Here is a 6000-nt window from a genome sequence, read left to right on the forward strand (position 1 = left end):
GAGTTTGTTTAAGTAATCAAACTTAAATGATTCTGTGTGGAGATTATTTATAACGTCTTTCTCCCTTGCGAAATGCGAATGAAGTATACATCTCTCCCCCGTGAGGGGTATTTGGCTGGTTATGTACTTTATAGAATAAAAATGTAATAATGTAAGTCACATGTAATATATCTGATTGTAAATATCAGTGCAATGATATGTTGTCATTTGTAAATATCCTCTGTGTAATACAGTAACCTTCATGCTTAATCAGTTAAAAAAAAAGTAATCAAACTTAGTCTTCTTGTTAATTATATTTGATATTAGTGCATCTCAATTTAAAACTAAAATGTCTGTCTTCTTCATCCTTACTCATCTAATCATGTATGTATGCAAATTGTGATTTTATATGGCAGTTTTTTTTTTATAATAATAAAATTGATACAAAATTTGAAAAATAATTATCCGCTCCTTAATTGAGCTCGTTTAATCATCTTGCACCCAATGTGCAATGTTGTTCATGTATATATTTGATCATGGTTTATTCCCTTCCTATTTTATTTTTGAACAACATTCATTAAAGTTGAAAAGTTGCGTCTTGGCGGGAATCTGATCTAAATCTGAAAGAATTGTTTACATTATTAAAGGTGAACAAATAAAAAATTAAAAAAAAAAAATTTCCCTTCTATTTTAATTTTTATGGGGGTAACATGGGATAAATCATGATTTTTGGAAAAATACAGGAAAATTTATGAAAATAACCATAAAACTTTTGTTATTTTCACAATTAATCATCTCAATTTTTTTCTATCAACATTAGCCAAACACACGCTTTTCTCCCCAAATTATTCTTCTTTACAAACGAAAAGCAATTTTCTTTCTCCCCTTTCATCAAACCAAAGGCAGCTTTCCACTCTTGAATCATCAACCAACGGCGACGACAAAAGGCAATGATAAAAGTGAAATCCGATCATAATCTATCCGGATCTAACACTAATCAGCATCACATAGTGGTATGAGTTATTTTCTGAACTTGCTCGAGAGTTTCAGTGAACTGCCAGTCGTGGGTGAATCTGGCGACAGGCTGCCTGTCGCACGAAGCTTCACGTGACAGGGAACCTGTCGCATCAAGCCTTGGAGCGACAGGCAGTCTGTCGCCAGATTCACCCACGATTTGCAGTTCACTGAAACTCTCGATCAAGTTCAGAAAATAACTCATACCACTATGTATTAATGAAAATAAATAAAATAGCTAACCTAGGTTTTGTTGAAGACTGTAGATGGTAGATCGGACGCTGATGAGGGATGAAGCCGCCGCTGACGAGGGCTGATGTTATCGCCGATGATGGGAGTTTATTCAGTTTGGGAGAGATGTGTGAAAGAGAGTGTTGGGGGAGAGATGAGAGAGAGGAGTATTTTGGTCTCAAAGGTTCTTTTATGACTAATGTTGATAGAAATTTATTTGGGAAGTTAAGATAAAAAAAGTCAAAATTTTTATAATTATTAGTGTAAATTTCTCAAAAAAACAAGTATACCTAGGATAAATCATTAGATTCATTACAGTGAGTAAAATCTAAAAGCCCGAACGGGACAGGGATGCCCAACATGTGGGTCCCACAGAATTTATTACCAGCCCTTTTGCACGTGCAAAGCGTGTGACCCGGACACAAGATAAGTCAGAATTCCCAACAGTGCTCTCCATGCCTTACTGTTTGCTGCTGGGCCCAGACAGATAAAAGTTGGCGGTGAAAGGGATTATTTGCCTACCATGCATCTGGTGTATGTATGTATGTATGGTTCATTTTGACATGACGTGTAACCAGCTCAATTGTTACACATATGCCATAATGATTGTAAAGTAACCGGTTATTCCTGTTGAATTCACAATAGCCCTTATTTGTGTGTTAGTAGTGTTCAAAGTTATTTGCACTCTGTCACAAGTTCTGTCCAAACTGTTGCTCATTAATGTTCCAAAGTGTTATTTTCCATGTCACAGGTACTTGGGTTGGTCTCTTCTTGTCTCAAATACTAAACATAAAGTCACAAATTTATTAAGAAATGTTCCTCACATTTGTACTTGATATATATATTTAACTGAAAATGAATATTCTGTTATTTACAAATGAGTATAGTAACATTGCAAAGGCAAATAGAATCAAATATAGTTCTGTGGTTACTAAATTATTTAACGATAAAATTCCAATAAATTTGTTTTTTTTTTCTATTTTTGAAGTAATATATTTCAAGTCACAATCTATACTGATATAACTTTTTTTTAGTGGATGGTAGCTGAATTGAAATAAATAGAGAGAAACAAATTAGACTAGGTGGAGCGTGAGATTTGGATCGTTGGATGCAAGAGGCTTGGAGTTGGTATTATGAAACTTGATGAAGAAAATTAAAGTGATGTTAACGAAACTGTTCTAAAGGTGGCATAAAAATGTTAACCTCTTAGTTAGTGTTAGGCATGAATATTATTTATTAATTTAAATGGCCATTGAACAGTTGAACCTTAATACGATTAAATTTATAATTTATAAATTTTTATTTTTTTTCATGGAATGGGTTAAAAAAAAAATACTTTTGATAATTTCACTACTATACCGATGAATTTAGATTAGGCGAGGCTTGATTCAATGTAATATATATGGTGATATTGCATAAACGATATAAAATAAATGCGTAAAGTATAGGGGTGTTCAACCCAATCTTTTATAAAATAGGATGGGGATATTTTCACCCATTATTTGTGTAAATCCACCCCACTTATAAAAAAATATTTACAATAAATTCACTTTATTTCTAATAAATACAAATCAACAAAAATATTTGTATAATTAATCTATTAAACCATTCTTTTTTTTTTCTTGCTTAGTTCTATTTTTTACTATTAAAGTTGCTTTAATATAAATTTCTATTTAATTATTTTATTCTATGACAGAAAGTGGCCTAATTGCCCAAAGAAGTATGTGTTCTTACATCTAATACTTTAGGTACTTAATTTTGTGACATATATTCTAACTTTTCAATTCAAGTCTAATGATTTTCAATATTTTACATGTATATAACATAAATTTAATAGTCTAATAATTTACATGAGTATTGCTCATAAAGACATTATATTAGTTTAATAAAAGGTTAATAATCATACTAATAAAGTAGAATTGACCATTTGGAAATAATGAATTTTGTATAGAACAAAAAGAACGTTAAAGTAAATTTTTGGTGTGCTTACCCTTTAAGGGTAAAATAATCAATTTAAATTTAGAATAAAGCAATGTTAATAGTCAAATGTAATAAAAAAATATAAATCACAAAAAAAAATTAAAATCTAAAAAAAAAAAGATAGATATAAATGATTAATTCTTTAGAAATTTTCTTTATTTAAAATTTTTAAAAATAATGACTCTTTTATACTTAATTTTTAGAAATGCGTTAGATTTACAGAACTTATGTGGTGAAAATATCACCACCTTATATTTAATTTTTAGAAGTGAGATGAATTTACAGAATTTCTATAGTGAAAAAATCACTACCCTATAAAATATTATACACAAAAATTCAGTGTCAATCAATGGCATGCACATTCTTGTTTTTTAATTTTGGCATGGGCCATCACGAGAGCAGAGCAGTGGTTGCCTCTTCTTTTTTTTTCTTTTTTTTTTTTGAATTCACTTCATTTCATTTTTTTTTTTTTCCCGATTTCACACAAACATCGCAGACGCATTTACGGGGCCGCCACGTCCTAGTTCTCCCATTCTCACAACAACATCAACTCGGCCACCACGTCCTTGTTGTCCCCTCAATCAACATCAACCGTTGATTGTGCAATACTTTAAATCCTGTGGTTATTATTTTTTTCCATATATTTAATTCCACGCGGTCTATCAATGGAACTGGTGCACGGCAGTCGTAGCCTTCAAAATCTATGGCAAAAGCAAAAAGCCAAAAAGAAAAAAGCTTTGATTTCCGGTAGGCTCTAGCGCTAGGGTCACACGCGGGTAATTTTTGCAAGCAAAAAGTACCGGCCAAGAAAGACCCAATCTTTTATGTGATGTAACCAATCGCGATGGTGAAAAGTCATGGCGAGTAAAAAGACTCAGCCAGCCCTGCCGTATTGGTCAAACTGCAGCTTCATCATTTCCTACCCACGTGCATAAGTGGGACCCACTCTGGGGCGGTTTTTTGGCCCCTACCCCATTTCCATTTCCATTTCCATTTCCATCGCCCGCTGCTGCCCGATGATCAATTCACATTCACAAGCCAAGCGTATGATTTTTTTTTTTCCTCGTGTTCATACGTAGCTCTAAACCCAGGGGTTTCACATGTTAAAATTTTATACAAATCACGGTGCGTATTATTAACACATTCAAATCAAATTTATGCTCGTCTTGGTCATCAGCAAGCTTATGTTAGAAGCTGGGTGATCAACATTGTGGTTAGAAAGTGACTTCATGGTAGTCATTTGTCCCATTCGTTAATTAGCCGGACCACTTTCTTAATAAATCTTAATTTGGATCAACCTGTCTGTCATCAGCTGTTGGCTTCCCAAAATATTTTTATTTTGATAACTTGACACAATTTTATTTTATTTTATTTAATAGGTTTCCCAAATAATTGCCCGTAACAGTCTCCCTTAATATGATAACGTACATGCCGATGCATGTTCTTCGTCTTGGTTGAGTGACGAGCATTGGGCCAAGTAGTGTGCCATTTTACTGTAGGGTCACCAGCCCATACAGAAATGACATGACCGTCACACGTGTTACGATTATTGGATCTATTTTGATAGATTTTGTTGGCATTATTGGGCAAGGGCCGATATATGAACAAACGTTACGGGTTAGACATGGGCCACCAATTTTTTATTTTTCTTATCTTAATATAATTTTTCCATATATTATTTCACGAGAACCCATTCTCATTTTCGGTGTTTGTTGCCCTTTTTTAACCTAGCTGATAGTTATTATTGCGACCTAACTCATATACCAATTGAAAGTTTTTTAGCTCAAGATTTTTTTTTCTTAATTGCTGTAGGATAATTTCTTTAATATATCATCTATCATTGTTGAAAGGATACTTTTGCATGTGCGTTCATTTTCGCGCGAAAATATAGTTGGAGCCTCACTCATGTCATGAATATAAGTCTGATACTATATAAAAATCTGTAGGCATATCTCATACTGAATAACTAAGTCCAAAATTGATGTTCGCCACAAGATTATATATGTTCTTAGCTGATATGTGAAAACATATAACAAAATAATCAATTTGCCAATATACAATAATATTCATATAATAGTTACTTCTAAAGTAATTAATGCATATAAATTAATTTCTATATATAGCTTGTTCCTTTTAAGAATTTAACATCAAAACATACCATCAAACAGACACAAGTGAAATGATAATGACATTACTTAACATATTTGTTTGTCTTAACCATTTTCGGTGACAATAATTGATGGCCTCTCACATACATGAGTAAAGACTCGTCTAATTTCTATATTTTAAGGCTAGTACCCGTTTAATCTCTGTATTTTTAAAATACCTCAAAATACCTCCCTATTAAATTATTGATACCCATGGCGTTACTTTCGTTCTTTTTTATTTACTTTTACAATAATATTATTTTTTGGATATTAATAAAATAAATAAATTATCAATTTAATTCCAAAAAATAAAATAGAAACAAAAAGATTGTATATTATTTTTTCTTGAAAACTATGCTGAGGAATTAATATATTAATTTTTTATTAATGCCTAAAAAGAGTTAATATGTGATCTTCCACAAAATTAATATATACTCATTTTTTTGGATTAAATTGATAATTTATTTTTTTATTAATGTGTAAAAAAAGAAATATTTTTGCAAGAGGGAAATATTGTAAAAGCAAGCAAAAAATAATAAAAATAAACGACATGAGTCTCAATAATTTAACGGCATTGATGTTTTGAGGTATTTTTAAAAATAAAGGGACTAAAATGGGCATTAACCTTAAAATATAGGGATTAAATGAA

Source organism: Citrus clementina, unplaced genomic scaffold (assembly GCF_000493195.1).
Source record: "Citrus clementina cultivar Clemenules unplaced genomic scaffold, Citrus_clementina_v1.0 scaffold_6, whole genome shotgun sequence".
Lineage (NCBI taxonomy): Eukaryota > Viridiplantae > Streptophyta > Magnoliopsida > Sapindales > Rutaceae > Citrus > Citrus x clementina.